Raw genomic sequence first — 17,439 nt, forward strand, 5'->3', positions numbered from 1 at the left:
CGTGAGTAAAAGTACTGTTACTGTTTAAAAGAGTTACTAGAGTAAAAGTACTTCTTCATTAGTGAGCACTTGGGTAAAGTAAAAGTGGATATTATACAATATACAGTACTAAGTAGTTAAGAAAAAGTAAAGTATTGATATTACAAACATACTTAACAGTAAACTATTTATATTATTAAAACCATCACCTCGGGTCATAGTTCTTCACCTTAGCAGTAGGTGGTTCTCAAAGGTTTAAAAGATCTGCTCATCTTGACGGAACTAAAACACTCGTGTTCCGCAGAAGCAGGCAAGGGGTGCTTCAAGATGGATGGGAAACCTTTTAAAACATCCCTACTGGCTGACGTGTACATCTAACTCTCTGGTCTCACGGCTGGTACAGATCTTGGCAGATGAAAGTAAATCATCTTCGTCCGACTCTTCTGAATAAGGCCACAGATTATATTTAAAGGTAGACTTGGCTACAGTAGGATTAAGGCTGGTGTGTTCCTGCTCAGAGCCGCAGAAGACCTCGTCACTCCTGATTGGTTTTCGTAAGAGCCGCTGTGCTCTGATCAGTCAGTTGAGTGAAACATAACTCATCACCATGACAACCAGAAAGCTTGTCTCCATGTCTTTAAATGTAACTTAAGTCTTATAAAAGAAATGTAGTGAAGTAAAAGTACTGTATATATTTTGTTCTTAATTATATTATGTAAAAGTAAAACGAATACTTATTGAGTACTTGAGTAAACATAAAGTACAAGAAAAGTCCCTTGAGTAGTGTGGAAAGTGAGTCCCATAGGCATGAGTACCCGTGTAAATATACTTCACTACTCCCCGTCCTTGGTTACAATAAGACAATGTTGATGAATATTTGTGTTATGTTAAGATATAAAGTTAACTCGGTGTGTGGCTGTGAGGACCTGAGTGTATCATGGAAGACACTTAGGTCCTCAAGTTGTGTAGATTGTCAGTCTCTCAGGGGTCCGTTATGTCGTGTATAGTATCTGTTAAAATAATGATCCTGATTGTCACTTGTTTTGAGTGTTGTAAGTCGTGTGGTATATGTCTCTTGTTTCCATCCTTGTGGTGTTAACAATAGCGATAATTTACACACATTAGTGAGGCCATAATGCGTGTCATCTTGTTAATGTCCTTCCTACCCTCCCCCTCCCCCATCCCTACACCCCAATCCCTACCCTCCATCCCTACCCCTCCCCCATCCTTTCCCCCACCATCCCTACCCCCACCCCTCATAGGACAATAGACAGGAGGGGCGTGGCCAAGGTATTTATTCTGCCTCCTTTCTTCCCTCCCTCCTTCCTGTCCTCCACCTTGCTTTCTCTTCCTCTCTTGCTTCTCTCTTTCTCTTCTTCTTCCCTCCACTTTCTTCTTTCGTTGTGTTTTCTATTACCAACTCAGTGCTCTCTCTCTCTCTCTCTCTCTCCTGTTCTCTGCTCCTCTCTCGCTGCCTCCCGTCATTCTGTACGCTGGCAAAGGCCCAGTGTGGACATCAGTGTTGGGTGGACAAGACTTCAGTAGGCCCGGTTGAGTCAAGTAGTCCCGGGTGAGTCCAGGCCGGGGGTGAGAGTGGCCGGGGTGAGTCCAGGCTGGGGTGAGTCCAGGGGGGTGAGTCCCTGGGGTTGAGACCAGTAGGTGGGGGTGAGTCCAGTAGGCCGGGGTTGAGTCCAGGCCGAGTTGAACAAAGAGTCCAGTAGGGGGGTTGAGTCCAGTAGGCCAAGTTGCCAGAGGCCAGTAGAAGTAGAGTCCAGTAGGCCGGGGTTGAGTAGAGTCCAGTAGAGGGAGTCCAGTAGACCGCTGAGTCCAGTAGGCCGGGGTTGAGTCCAGTAGGCCGGGGTGAGTCCAGTAGGCCGGGGTTGAGTCCAGTAGACCGGGGTTGAGTTGGAGTAAGTCCAGGCCGTCCAGTAGGCCGGGGGGAGTCCAGTAGGCCGGGGTTGAGTCCAGTAGGCCGTTGAGTCCAGTCGTCCAGTAGGCCAGTAGGAAGTCAGGCCGGGGTCAGTCCCGGGGTTGAGTCCAGTAGGCCGGGTGAGTCCAGTAGGCCGAGTCCAGTAGGCCAAGGGACTCGAGTCCAGGGCCAGCAGGCCGGGTTGTTGAGTCCAGTAAGTCCAGTGGTTGAGTGAGTCCAGTAGAGTCCAAAAGCCGAGGCAGTTGAGTCCAGTAGGCCGGGGTTGAGTCCAGTAGACCAAGGTTGAGAATTGTGTCCACTCCGTTAGAGGACGAACTAGTTGATTTAAAAGGCTAAACCTGTATAGTGGTGAGCCTCCTGGTCCAGGTACACGACACCTGTAGCGTCGTGCCGGGGAAGAGGAAGTGTAAGGGCGTGGGTCGGGAGGGGGGGAAGAGGATGTGGCGACCCGTTAGGGCAGGTGTGCTGTACCCTGTGTTGTTATCGTCACCTCCTACTCCTGATGGCACTATTTAATAATTTAATTAGTTTATATAATGTTATGTTTGGTGATGTGTGTGTGGTGAGTGTGTTGTGGTGATGGTGAGGGTGTGATGTGATGTGTGTGGTGTGGTGGTGTGTATGTTGTGGTGATGGTGATATTGTGGTGAATGGTGAGTGGTGATGGTGAGGTTGTGGTTGTGGTGAGGGTGTGTTGTGATGGTGAGGGTGTATTGTGGTGATGGTGGGGCGTGTGGTGAGGGTGTGTTGTGGTGATGGTGAGGGTGATGTGATGGTGAGGGTGTGTTGTGGTGATGGTGGAGGGTGTATTGTGGTGAGGGTGTGTTGTGGTGAGGTGTGATGTGATGGTGAGGGGTGTGTGTGGTGATGGTGAGGTGTATTGTGGTGAGGGTGTGTTGTGGTGAGGTGTGTTGGTGAGGGTGTGATGGTGGTGAGGGTGTTGTGGTGATGGTGAGGGGTGTGTGATGGTGAGGGGTTGTGGTGATGGTGAGGGTGTATTGTGGTGAGGGTGTGTTGTGTGGTGAGGGTGTGTTGTGGTGAGGGTGTGATGTGATGGTGAGGGGTGTGTTGTGGTGATGGTGAGGGTGTGTTGTGGTGATGGTGAGGGTGGTTGTGGTGAGGTGTGTTGTGTGAGGTGTGTTGTGGTGAGGGTGTGTTGTGGTGAGGGTGTGTGTGGTGATGTGGTGATGGTGTGTTGTGGTGATGGTGAGGGTGTGTTGTGGTGATGGTGAGGGTGATGGTGATGGTGATGGTGAGGGGTGATGTAATGGTGAGGTGTGTGATGGTGAGGGTGTATTGTGGTGAGGGTGTGTGTTTGGTGATGGTGAGGGTGGTGTGGTGGGTGATGGTGAGGTGTGTGTTGTGGTGAGGGTGTGTGTGGTGGAGGTGTGTTGTGGTGATGGTGAGGTGTGCTTGTGAGGTGTGTTGTGATGGTGAGGTAGGTTGGTTGTGGTGATGGTGAGGGTGTGTTGTGGTGGGGGTGTGTGGTGTGGAAAGAAGAGAGAGAGAGAGAGAGAGAGAGAGAGAGAGAGAGAGAGAGTTACATGTTTATCAAGATGTGAGGAATAAGAGTATTGTATGTGAGTCCTGTAAACAACAACTTTCCTCTTGTTCTCACGGTGGAGCATCACGTCTACCACCTGTGTCAAGTAAGTCCTTATAGAAGGTTTCGTGTGCAGTGGGAGCGAGTCAGTCCAATTCTTATTGTTATTCAGGCCCGAGACGATGCTATGACGCGCGGTGTAGACTAACACCTCACCTGGTCAACCTTCCCATGGTAGAGCGATGGTGTTGTATTATTAACCTTTATTAGCTATACCTGTTTATTGTATCTTTGGTTAGTATTCACACACGGGGTTTACGACGCTATGGCCTGAAGTTTTCCCCGTAGTGACTCCGGTCAAGTGTGTGGGGAGGAAACATCGGGCGCCAAAACATTCAGAGGGGACATGACCGTCATCAGGAGGCAGTGGATGTGATGCCTTGTGAAAACCACCGGCTGCAGATTGTTGGCCTCCAGGAACATGACAACCACTCTTCTCCTGCATATTAACGTCTCACAGGAACACTTGTTAAAATATCAGCAGATCCCACCTGGAGTCTGTTATGAAATAAATGTTATTTGTAGGAGAGAAATTGTATGGAAGAAGAGGAACATGGAAAAAGAGCGGAAAATAAAAAGAAAGAGAAGTTATGGATTAGTGGCAGGAGAAGTTAACATAGAATAATAAAGACAAATATAAATGTAAAAAAATTAACGAAGACAGAAAAATGAGGATCAGAGAGAGAGAGAGAGAGAGAGAGAGGCACTACTACACATTCTCAGAACTCGTATTTTAACCAGGCAGGTGGAGGAAGTGAACAGTATGGCTGGGGTGATATGAGAAGACGTGAGTGCTGTTATCAAGATATTTCTCTATTCTACCGTATGTGAGTCTTCAGGGAGAGGGAGGGAGGCGGCCTTGTGTAGTGGTGTCCGATACATTTGTGTGGGAACGTTATGGCGCAACACACTATACTGGTTGATGTCGAAACAGTTTATAACATAGAAGGATATTGAGCAGCTGATTGGAGAATAACATTTATATTTTGTTATTTTTATGGCATGGATGGGATCTCGGTGACAATTAGATAACCCTCTTTATTTATACACTCAAATGCTAAACTAACCTAACCTAACCTAACCTAACCTAACCTAACCTCTACATTTAGTATTAGGGTGTTTAATCATTAGGCGAAATAAATTAGATTCCATGGGTGAGAGCTTGGTACTTATTTATAAATCATGTAGTCTATATAACCTTTGTAATAATAATAATTAACAGTTTATTGAAAAAAGTCTGCAGCCCGAAGGCTGAAAATATACATTGGACATAAATGACTTATTACATACATTGGTGGTTTAATAAAAGCCTTCATTAGAGAAAGGTAAAGGAACATACAGTGAACATACAGATTAATGTAGGTGTTGAACAGCAAACTCGTAGTGTAGTAACTCCCTCCCAGATGGTGATAGGAGGAACTCACGCGGTGTAGTAGTTCCCTCAGATGGTGTTATGAGGGACCTGGCGTGGTGTAGTAATTCCCTCACAGATGGTGTTATGAGGGGCCTCACGTGGTATAGTAACTCCCTCGCAGATGGTGTTATGAGGGGCCTCACGTGGTGTAGTAACTCCCTCACAGATGGTGTTATGAGGGGCCTCACGTGGTGTAGTAACTCCCTCACAGATGGTGTTATGAGGGACCTCACGTGGTGTAGTAACTCCCTCACAGATGGTGTTATGAGGGGCCTCACGTGGTGTAGTAACTCCCTCACAGATGGTGTTATGAGGGGCCTCACGTGGTATAATAACTCCCTCGCAGATGGTGTGTGGGGCCCTCACATGATGTGGTAACTCCCTCTGAGATGGTGTTATGAGGGCCTGACGTGGTGTAGTAATTCCTCACAGATGGTGTGCCGAGGGACCTCCGTGTAGTAATTCCCTCACAGATGGTGTTGAGGGACCTCACGTGGTCGTAGTGAATTCCCTCACCAGATGGTGTTATGAGGGGCCTCACGTGGTGTAATGCTCCCTCTCACAGATGGTGTGCAGGGACCTCGTAGTGTAATGTAACTCCCTCACAGATGAGTGTTATAGGGGGCCTCACGTGGTGTGATAACTCCCTCACAGATGGTGTTAGGGGCCTCACGTGGTGTAAATAACTCCCTCACAGATGATATTACAAGGGACCTGCACGTGGTGTAAATGCTCCCTCACAGATGATGGTGTGTAAGGGGGCCTCACGTGGTGTGTGTCCCTCACAGATGGTGTTATAGGGGCCTGACGTGGTGTAATGAACCCTCACAGATGGTGTTATAGGGGCCTCACGTGGTGTGAAATTCCCTCACAGATGGTGTTATGGGGACCTCGTGGTGTAGTAATTCCTCATATATGGTGTGTGTGTGTGTGTGTGTGTGGTGTGTGTGTAGCGCGTGTGTGTGTGTTGAGTCCTCAATAACAATGGTGAAGGTCGATAATACTGGGTGATGGTGGTATGGTGATGATGATGGTGGTGGTGGTGTGGTTGTGATGGTGGTGATGGAGTGGTGGTGGTGGTGGTAGTGATGGTGGTGATGGAAGTGGTGGTGGTGGTGGTAGTGATGGTGGTGATGGAAGTGGAGTTGATGGTGGTGGTAGAAAGTTAAGAAGCAGAATTAAATCTGTACAGTTGCGGACAAAATTCCCTGAACACCTGACAATATCTGGCATCTGCTTGTGGGTTATTATTATACGGTATGTGATTGGAATGTCTAATAATGCGGCGTTTCATTACAAATTATGTTGGAACCATAAAATGGAAAACTCACTCCTTTATACAGGAGTTCAGGTGAGGGAAGGCGCCATTAATATGACGATGAAGTCTTACTGATGCAAATACAATAATAATAACAATAATAATAATAATAATAATAATAATAATAATAATAATAATTACAGTAATAATAATAATAATGACAATAATAATAATAATAATAATAATAATAATAATAATAATAATAATAATAATAATAATAATGATAATAATACTATCTGAATGTGGTACTAAAAATCTGTGACGAGTTTTTAAATGTGTTATGTTACTATATTGCCACGGACCCACAACAGATCACCCATGTTACCAAAGACAGACAGGGGCATTGCTCTCCTCCATAGCCGGTGTCAGCTGCCGGCCGTCCCACACTCCAATAAACATGTTATTTTCTCACCAGTTGGGGGCTGACGTTGTTCTCAGTTTCTTCGCTATAAATGTATTAAAAGTTCCCACGATAATGAAAACATAATCTAATCTCGCCATCTGATTATTGTTTGGTGATTTACGTTGAAGTCTTGCGTAAGTTACAGGGTACGAATTGATTAACCTAACCTAACCTAACCTAATAATAATAATAATAATACTAGGACAGGTATAGTGGTCACTCATAGGCTACCACGTCAGGGTACACACCTGATAGCTGCTTCCCTGACGCTATCACAGGTTACACAACACAGGGTACCGTACACAGCTCACCACCCCGTCTCCACCTTCACCACCCTTACTACCCCTCCTCCACCTTCACCACCCTTACTACCCCGCCTCCACCTTCACCACCCTTACTACCCCGCCTCCACCTTCGTTACCTCTCCTCCACCCTCATTACCCCCCTCCACCCTCACCACCCTTCTTATATCATCCATCCCCAACACCACCTCCTGCCCCTCCTCCTCCTACATCACCTCCTGCCCCTCCTCCTCCTACATCACCTCCTGCCCCTCCCCCTCCTACATCACCTCCTGCCCCTCCCCCTCCTACATCACCTCCTGCCCCTCCCCTCCACTCCTCCTCCCTCCTACACCACCTCCTGCCTCTCCCCTCCTACATCATCTCCTGCCCCTCCTCCTACACCACTTCCTGCCCCTCCCCCTCCACACCCACCTCCTGCCTCTCCCCTCCTACATCATCTCCTGCCCTCCCCCACACCACTTCCTGCCCCTCCTCCTCCTACCTCCCTCCACACCACTTCCTGCCCTTCCCTCCTACACCGCCTCCTGCCTCTCCCCACACCACCTCCTCCTCCCCCCCTACACCACTTCCTGCCCCTCCCCTACATCACCCTGCCTCCCTCCTACATACCAACGTAGAATTCAGCCGGCAGCGACCCCACTCACGCCACCGCTAAAAAGGAAGAGATGCTCCGTCAGCTGCAACTGGAGGCTCCCCTAACACAACCCAACACAACCCAACCTAACCTAACAACTGGATGCTCCCTGCTAGGTTGCGTATTAAGCCAGCCGCCGGAATTCTAACGGTATTTTGCGTGCGTATTTGCGTAATCTGTGGTAATTTATTTTATTTTATTTTTATTATTGATTTTTTTCTTTTTTCTTTTATTTTTAATCGTTAGAATTTGTGTAGGTCTGTATTCTATTATTTTATTATTATTATTATTATTATTATTATTATTATTATTATTATTTATTATTTATTGTTGTTTATTTATTTATTTATTTGTTAATTCTACCAAGTTAGGAAGGTCTATTGTTGTGTGTTTTCTTGTTTTATTATCACCCGTGTTGATTTGTTTTATTGGTGTTTTATTTGATGCTGACACCTCGTAGTTGCAGAAGAACAGAACCATAACGAGAGTATTGATGTTACTCGAGTGATCAAGACGAAACAACCAGGAGGTGTTGTCAGTGTTTAAGGTTGTTAGTAAGGGTGGGCGAGACAACAGTCAGTGTGGAGGCTGACAACAGTGTGGGGGCTGACAACAGGGTGGAGGCTGACAACAGTGTGGGCAGACAACAACAGTGTGGAGGCTGACAGCAGTGTGGGAAGGCTGACAACAGTGTGGAGGCTGACAACAGTGTGAGGGGGGCTGACAACAGGGTGGGAGGCTGACAACAGGGTGGAGGCTGACAGCAGTGTGGAGGCTGACAGCAGTGTGAGCTGACAGCAGTGTGAGGCTGACAGCAGTGTGGAGGCTGACAAAGGTGAGCTGACAACAGTGTGGAGGCTGACAGCAGTGTGGAGGCTGACAACAGTGTGGGGCTGACAACAGGGTGGGGGCTGACAACAGGGTGGAGCTGACAACAGTGTGGAGGCTGACAGCAGTGTGGAGGCTGACAGCAGTGTGGAGGCTGACAGCAGTGTGGAGGCTGACAGCAGTGTGGGGGCTGACAACAGGGTGGGGGCTGACAACAGTGTGGAGGCTGACAACAGTGTGGGGGCTGACAACAGGGTGGGGGCTGACAGCAGGGTGGAGGCTGACAGCAGTGTGGAGGCTGACAACAGTGTGGGGGCTGACAACAGGGTGGGGGGCTGACAACAGGGTGGAGGCTGACAGCAGTGTGGAGGCTGACAGCAGTGTGGAGGCTGACAGCAGTGTGGAGGCTGACAGCAGTGTGGAGGCTGAAGCAGTGTGGAGGCTGACAACAGTGGAGGCTGACAACAGTATGGAGGCTGATAACAGTATGGAGGCTGACAAAGTGTGGGCTGACAACAGTGTGGAGGCTGACAGCAGTGTGGGGCTGATAGCAGTATGGAGGCTGACAAAGTGTGGAGGCTGACAACAGTGTGGAGGCTGACAACAGTGTGGAGGCTGACAGCAGTGTGGAGGCTGACAGCAGTGTGGAGGCTGACAACAGTGTGGAGGCTGACAGCAGTGTAGGCTGACAAAGTGTGGAGCTGACAGCAGTGTGGAGGCTGACAACAGTGTGAGGCACAACAGTGTGGAGGCTGGCAGTGTGGAGAGTGGGGGCTGACAACAGTGTGGAGGCCACAACAGTGTGGAGGCTGACAGCAGTGTGGGGCTGACAGCAGTGTGAGGCTGACAGCAGTGTGGAGGCTGACAACAGTGTGGAGCTGACAGCAGTGTGGAGGCTGACAGCAGTGTGGAGGCTGACAGCAGTTGGAGGCTGACAACAGTGTGAGGCTGACAACAGTGTGGGGCTGACAGCAGTGTGGGGGCTGACAGCAGTGGGGGCTGACAACAAACAGTGTAGATGCAGGTGTTGATGTACTGTAGATGTGATGATAAGTGTAGGAGTACCGTGTAGGTTAGGATGAGCCCCTAGGATGGAGGAGGTATGCAGGATGTGTTGGGTGGTTAGGTTAGGTTAGGTTGGGGCAGATTAGGTTACGTGTCAAGTAAGTCAGGTCTGGTCAGGTCTTAATTAGTGAGTTCAAGTTGGAGCCGGTTAGGTTAGGTTAGGTTTGGTTTGGTTAGGTTAGTTTGGGGTAGTAAACGATAGTGGGTAGTAGAGGAGTTGAGATAAATGAGGAGGGGCAGAAAAGTAGAGGAGGAAAGAAGGTTAAAGAAGAGGAATGAGAAGAGAAGAAGAACAGCAGTAGAGGGGGAAAGGTAAGAAGGAGGATTAGGAAAGAAAGAGGAGGAGGAAGAGAAGGATGGTGGAGGGAAGAGGAAAGAAAGGGTGGTGGTGGAGGAAGAAGAAAAAGAAAGAGGTAGTGGTGGAGGAAGAGGAAAAGAAAGGGTAGTGGTGGAGGAGGCTGGATAAGAATGGGAGAGGAGAAGAAGGAAGAGGGTAGGATAACAAGCGCTAGGCTGTGTTTCTCTGTGAATTCGTACCTACTGATAATGACGACGATGGTGGAGGCGGACACGGAGGGAGGGAAGAGGGAGGAGGAGAGAAGAGGGAGGGAGAGAAGGGAGGGGAGGAAGAAGAAGGTAGGAGGAGAGAGAGAGAGGGGAAGTGGATTGCCAGGTAGTCAGGAATGTGTTGTAAGGGTCAGCCACCTTCACTCCTTGCCTGGATGACCCCGTGGCCGTAGTGAGATTTGTGCCCCTGTGGCCATGGATGTTCAATGAACGGGGACGTGTCTTGTATAGTGACCGTGGATGGACGTGGGTGACCGTGTCCCTTTCTAACAGTGCCTCTCAGTCACTCGTTATAACACCTGATCGTTTAGGCTAGGACAACCATCTGGGGTTTGATACATCAGGCCGTACCCAGGAGAGAGTATGGCGGAAAAAGGCTTGACAAGATGCAATAACACCTAAATAAGTCACAAACAATATATTGATTTATTAAACTGTTGTGTGTGTGTGTGTGTGTGTGTGTGTGTGTGTGTGTGTGTGTGTGTGTGTGTGTGTGTGTGTGTGTGTGTGTGAAAACTATTATGACGCTGAAGAATTAACAACATTAAGATACGTATTGTTATTGTAGCTTTTTTTTCCCAATTATCCTCTTCAACATTTGTCATTCATCGCTACTTTATTATCTCCTTCCTTTATTTTGGTGTTTCTGTTCCTCCTTGATCCGTGTGTGATAAAAGTTGAGCCAGAGGAGCCATGATAGTGTGTAGAGTAGTTAGAGAGTGATAAAAGTTGAGCCAGAGGAGCCATGATACTTTTTAAGTTTAACAAATTTATTGACAAAGCTTGGAGTGCAGTTTGTCTATTGTGAGTAATTCAGTCAGGTCTTGACACTGAGGGTGGTATCACTTCTCACTGCCACACAGGACAGAGGTTCATACACAAAGAGATGCATCATATTCATTAACAGTACATACACACATACTGTACATACACACATACTGTACATACACACATACTGTACATAGTGTGTAGAGTAGTTAGAGAGAGTAAAGAAACTGGAGGAGGTGGCTGGTGAAAGTGTTGAGGGGGGATGGGAATGGTGGCAACCTTTGGTTTAGTGCCAACCACTTTTGGCCCAGCTGACCACGGTGATGCTGTGGAGTGGGGGGGTGAGGCTGGGGACTGGGGGAGGTGATGCTGGGGACTGGGGTGGAGGACTGGGGTGATGCTGGGGCTGTGAGAGGCTGGGGTGATGCTGGGGCTGTGGGGGGGTGTGCTGGGGTGGGGAGGTGATGCTGGGGTGGGAGGTGATGCTGGGGTGGGAGGTGATGCTGGGGTGGGGAAGTTGAGGTGATGCTGGGGTTGGGAGGTGATGCTGGGGCTGTGGGGGTGGGGTGGTGCTGGGGCTTTGGTAGGTGGGGGGTGATGCTGGGGTGGGGAGGTGATGCTGGAGCTGTGGGAGGGGGAGGAGGTGATGCTGGGGTGGGGAGTGCTGGGGTGGGAGGTGCTGGGGTGGGGTGATGCTGGGGTGGGGAGGTGATGCTGGGGTGGGAGGTGATGCTGGGGTGTGGGAGGTGGGGGTACGTGATGCTAGATGGGGGAAGGTGATGCAGGGAGGGTATGAGAGGGGGAGAAAGTTGTGGGGGTGAGAGAGAAAGCTTGCTCCTACATCTGCTTTCATTTACCACACTCACTCAGTACAGTGTTTAGGCGACGCTGTTATTTATACATTAAGAAGACCTGAGTGACTTTCTAAGAGAGAGTTGACTTAGTGTACCGGTGACACATAATGTACACACCCCTGTGCACCACATGTACACACTACTGGTCTACACCTCATGTACACACTACTGGTCTACACATGGACACGGAAAATTACATCGTTTACTACAACTAACTGTAATTAATTATAAATCAAGAAAAAAATTCACCATTAATTGTCATTGTTCTCTGTAATTAAGTAAATAATTACGAGGTGTTTATTTGTAGTTATCAGTTAATGTTGTTGTTAGTTAATTAGATGTTTATTAAGACCAAATTACTAGAGTGTTTGGTGGCTCTAGCCCTGTTGTTGTTGTTGTTGTTGTTGTTGTTGGATGGTTAGGTGTCGAGGTTGTTATTATTTTATATTTACTTATTTATTGATGATAAAAAGCGTTAATTTTTAGTGTGGTAATTGAACATGGGGATTAAAATGATGGTGAAGATGATGATGATGATGATGATGATGATGGTGATGATGGTGAAGATGATGATGATGATGATGATGATGATGATGATGATGATGGTGAAGATGATGATGATGATGATGATGATGATGATGATGATGGTGAAGATGGTGATGATGATGATGATGATGATGATGATGATGATGTTGATGATGATGATGATGTTGATGATGATGATGATGATGATGAGGGAGGCAAAATAATGAGGAAGAGTAGGAGGGAAAGGAGGAGGAGAAGGAGGAGGAACAACACCGGGTTTTGCGTGGCTCGTCAGCTTGACCTCCTTAAGACTGCCGGCGCCGCCCTCCTGTGCCCTCGCCACCTCCCCTGGTCCTGCTGGGGACTTGAGGAACGGGGTCACAGCCTTGGGTATCTCCCCTGACCCTGTTGGGAACTTGGGGCACGGGGTCACAACCTTGGCTATCTCACCTGACCCCAGAACGGGAAACATGTACCCTACTGATTCCACGCCCTTAATGCATGAGTCATAAAGGCAAGCATGAACTTAGCATGCTTCCCAGTTGGGCACTGGAAACGCTTCTGCGCTTCACCTTGCACAGGATGTAAGGGGGTGCCCAATAAACTAGCCCCCTCCGGGGCAATCTGTAATCTGTACCTAATGCTTCCCCTCTGGCCGCTGTAAGGTTTTAACTCACATCCTTGCACAGGATGTAAAGGGGTGCCCAATAAACTAGCTCCCGCGGCTCCATGGAGGTAATCTGAATCTCTAAAATCTGTCAGAGGGAAGGAGGTAGAGGGTGGGGTGGAGGGAGGTAGGGGAGAGGTGGAGGGAGGTAGGGGTGAGGTGGAGGGTGGTAGGGAGAGGTGGGGGGGGTAGGGGTGAGGTGGATGGAGGTAGGGGTGAGGTGGAGGGAAGAAGAGGTGGGAGGGAGGCAAGGAGGTGGGAGGGAGGGGAGGTGGAGGGAGGTAGGGGCGAGGTGGGAGGGAGTGTAGGGGTGAGGGGGTGGGAGGGAGGTAGGGGTGAGGTGGGAGGGAGGTAAGGGTGAGGTGGAGGGAGGTAGGGGTGAGGTGGAGGGTGGTAGGGATGAGGTGGAGGGTGGTAGGGGTGAGGTGGAGGTGAGATGGAGGGAGGTGGGGTAGTGACAATAGAAGAGGGGGAGTGAAGGGTTTGTGACGAGAGGAGGGAGGGAGGGAGGGAGGGAGGGTAGTAGCGTGACCGTAATAGGAACACATGGGGGGGGTGGACGCCTCGGTCACCCACACACGTAATTATAATGAGATTTTTACACCACTCTGGAGTTGTGTTACTGAACTTACCTGGCTGGCCTGTGGTGATCTACCTCTCGACCTGTAATGATCTACCTCTCGACCTGTAGTTGATCTACCTCTCGACCTGTAACGATCTACCTCTCGACCTGTAGTGGTCTACCTGTCCTGTGGTGGCCGGGCAACTCTGACAATATCTAACGTAAATATTGTCGATAATTATTACAATGTTACACACTAGAGGTGGTTGAAGAGTATTACCATACATAGTGAGTGTTGTTACAGGTCCACACTGCTGCATAGTTTATAGAGCAAAATACTAGTGTTCTGATACGAGAGGAGAGGGGAAGGGGAGAGAGGGAATTAGGGGAAGTGCAGGGAAAGTGGGAGTGGGGTGGGGAAGTGAGAGTTAAAGGGAGGGGGGGGGAGAAAAAAAGAGAAGGGAGATAGGAAGAGAGGGAGTAAGGGGAGGGGGAAAGAAATAGAGGGAGGGGTGAAGACGAGAGGGAGTAGGGGGAGGGGGTGGGAGGTAAAGTTCACCAGGTAGATGCTTCTCACTTCCTTGTCAGAGGTGAACAGTCATGATGCTTTACCCCTCCCCCCCTCCTCCCCTTCCCCCTCCATCTACTACTACTTTTTTTTTTAACGTGGCCTCCAACCTCCCCCAATAGCCACACCTTCGCCACCATTTTATTTCCTTAATATTAAATATCCTAATACACAACAACTACTACTACTACTACTACTACTACTACAAATGATAATAATAATAATAATAATAATAATAATAATAAGGAATAATAATAATAATAATAATAATAATAATAACAATAATAATAATAATAATAATAATAATAATAATAATAATAACACTTCACCACTACTGCTTAGAGTCCCACTGGCTGAAGAGGTGGGCTTTAAATTGTTACACAAGGATTTATAGGGACGACCATACAAGGATTTATAGGTGGGCCGAGTCATGGGCACAAGGATTTTTAGGGTGGAAGTCGTGACCATACAAGGATTTAGATGGTGGGTCGCACCACAACAAGGATTTAGATGGTGGGGTCGACCTGGTACATGATTTAGATGGTGGGTCGACTCACAAGGATTTAGATGGTGGGTCGACTCATACAAGGATTTAGATGGTGGTCGTGACCACAAGGATTTAGATGGTGGGTCGTGACCATACAAGGATTTAGACAGGGTCGTTACTCATATACAAGGATTTAGATGGTGGTCGACCACAATATGATTTAAATGGTGGTCGTGACCATACAAGGATTTAGACAGGTCGACTAAGGCGGGAAGGACGGACAGGGTCGTGACTCAAGAAGGATTTAGATGGTGGGGTCGTTACCTGCGCATGATTTAGAGGGGGTGGGCCGACCATATAAGAGCGATGGTAGGGTCGTTACTAATGGGTAATGACTCATACAAGGATTTATAGGGTGGGTCGTGACTCATACAAGGATTTATAGGGTGGGTCGTGAGTCATACAAGGATTTATAGGGTGGGTCGTGAGTCATACAAGGATTTATAGGGTGGGTCGTGAGTCATACAAGGATTTATAGGGTGGGTCGTGACTCATACAAGGATTTAGAGGGTGGGTCGTGACTAATGGTGGGTCGTGACTAATGGGTTGGTCGAATCACAAGGCATTTCAGAAGGTGGGTCAGACTCACAAGGAGTTAAAGGTGGTCGTGACCACAAGGGTTTAGAGGTACGACTCATACAAGGATTTAGATGGTGGGTTTTGACCTGCGGTGGGGTTGGTCGAATCATACAAGGATTTAAAGGTGGGCTGTGACCATACAAGGGTTTAGAGGCGGTCAGACCATACAAGGATTTAGATGGTGGTCGACCATGGTGGGTGGGTCAACTCATACAAGGATTTAGAGGGTGGGTCGTGACCCATGGTGGGTCGTAACATACATGGATTTTAGAGGTGGATCGATCAAACAAGGATTTTGAGGGTGGGGCCGTGATTCCTGAGGACGGGCCGACCAAGTGAGGTGGGTCATGATTCAGATGGTGGGTTGTAATTCATGTAGATTTAGAGGATGGGCCGACCTGCGGTGGTTGGTCAAACACTATGGAGGAGGGGTCGTGAGTCAGGATGGCTGGTGCCGCGACTCATGATGGGTGGGTCGGCCTGCGATGGGTGGGTCGTGACTCCACATGGTGGGTCGACTCATGATGGGTGGTGTCATGACTTGCGATGGTGGGTTGACCATGATGGTGGGTCATGACTCATGATGGTGGGTCGACCATGGAGGGTGGGTCGATCATGGAGGTGGACGACCGCGGAGGGTGGGTCAGACTCATGGAGGTGGGTCGTGACTCATGGAGGGTGGGTCGTGACTCATGGAGGGTGGGTCGTGACTCATGGAGGGTGGGTCGTGACTCATGAGGGGTGGTGTCATGACTCATGGAGGGTGGGTCGTGACTCATTATGGGTGGGTCGTGACTCCGGGTTAACAAGGGGGTTAGGTGGGTCTCGTCGCTCCGTGCCGGCCAATGCTGACACCAATTTTCGGAGGGTGGAGTGACGTGACTGAGTGATACAATGGCGGTGACCTTCATCTACCTACCTGTTGAGAGAGAGAGAGAGAGCACAGTAACACGTAATAACAACAAGAACAACGAAAACTAACAACGAGAAATTACAACAAAGACAAACACATTAACAGACAAACGACAAAAAGAATGAACATGAAACACGACAAAACGACACCTAAACAATGACCTCGACGACGAATGAGGAATAGAGGCATAATAGGCAATAATAGCTTAAATAGACGCCAATAATGACAAGTTAAAATGAAATAGCAGCCAGAGTCCCGTTGGTGGTGGTAGTGGTGGTGGCGGTGGTAATGATGGTGGTGATGGTGGTAGTGGTGGTGGTTATAGTGGTGGTGTTGGCGGTGGTAATGATGGTGGTGATGGTGGTAGTGGTGGTGATAGTGGTGGTGTTGGCGGTGATCGTGATAGTGGCGGACGCAGAGGTTTTGAGTTATCGCGTGGAGGTCGGCTGAGATGATGGCGTTGAGACAGCGTTTGTGTGTGTGTGTGTGTGTGTGTGTGTGTGTGTGTGTGTGTGTGTGTCTACGAGGAGTGTTCAGCTGACTCAACTTAATTAAAGGGATGAAGAAAGTTAAACCCCGCCAGCACGCGAGTTGAGATTAGTGACAACAGATATGAACCCAAGCAGAGAGAGAGAGAGAGGAGAGAGAGAGAGAGAGAGAGAGAGAGAGAGAGAGAGAGAGAGTAAATGGGTGTGTAAAATAATATATGTATACTGAAGCATATCATTAGTGTAAAAATGAACCTGGGCGTTGGATCATTAACCTGAGCGTCGGATCATTAACCTGAGTATTGGACCATTAACCTGAGCTAGGTATTCCTCAGCCTCTACTGTCAGCCAGGTCTTCGTTAGCCTCTACTGTCAGCCAGCTTCCCCAGTCGTCAAACTCTTGTCAGCCAGGTCTTCGCCAGCCTACTGTCAGCCAGGTCTTCGTCAGCCACCTCCCATTATCGTGTGGTTGTAATTATATCGAACGGTGTGAAAAAAATAATTGATAAATCGAATATAACACCAATGTGTAAAAATAAATGAAAGCTGTATGTATATAATGAAGCACTACTGTGTAAAAAATGGAAGCTGTAAATTATGGCGGAGCGTGATAATTTACATTGATTTCTCTTAACATACCGGCAGTTGTGTTGTGTAAAAGAAATGTTGTAAATACTGGCACGTAACACCTGGAGGTAAATATTGGCTTCACTTGTTCACCTGAGTCTGCCCCACGACCTCTAGTACTGTGTGTCTTGTTACTACTACTACTACTACTACTTTCTTTTATGTGGCCTCCGGCCTCCCCGAATAGCCATACCTTCGCCACCATTTTATTACCTTAATATTAAATATCCTAATGCATAAGGAGCTATCCTAGCTGTGTTGAGTTAGTTGAGCCGCAGATCTATGCAGCATTCAG

The sequence above is a fragment of the Homarus americanus genome, unplaced genomic scaffold, assembly GCF_018991925.1.
Source record: "Homarus americanus isolate GMGI-L3 unplaced genomic scaffold, GMGI_Hamer_2.0 scaffold17266, whole genome shotgun sequence".
Classification (NCBI taxonomy): domain Eukaryota; kingdom Metazoa; phylum Arthropoda; class Malacostraca; order Decapoda; family Nephropidae; genus Homarus; species Homarus americanus.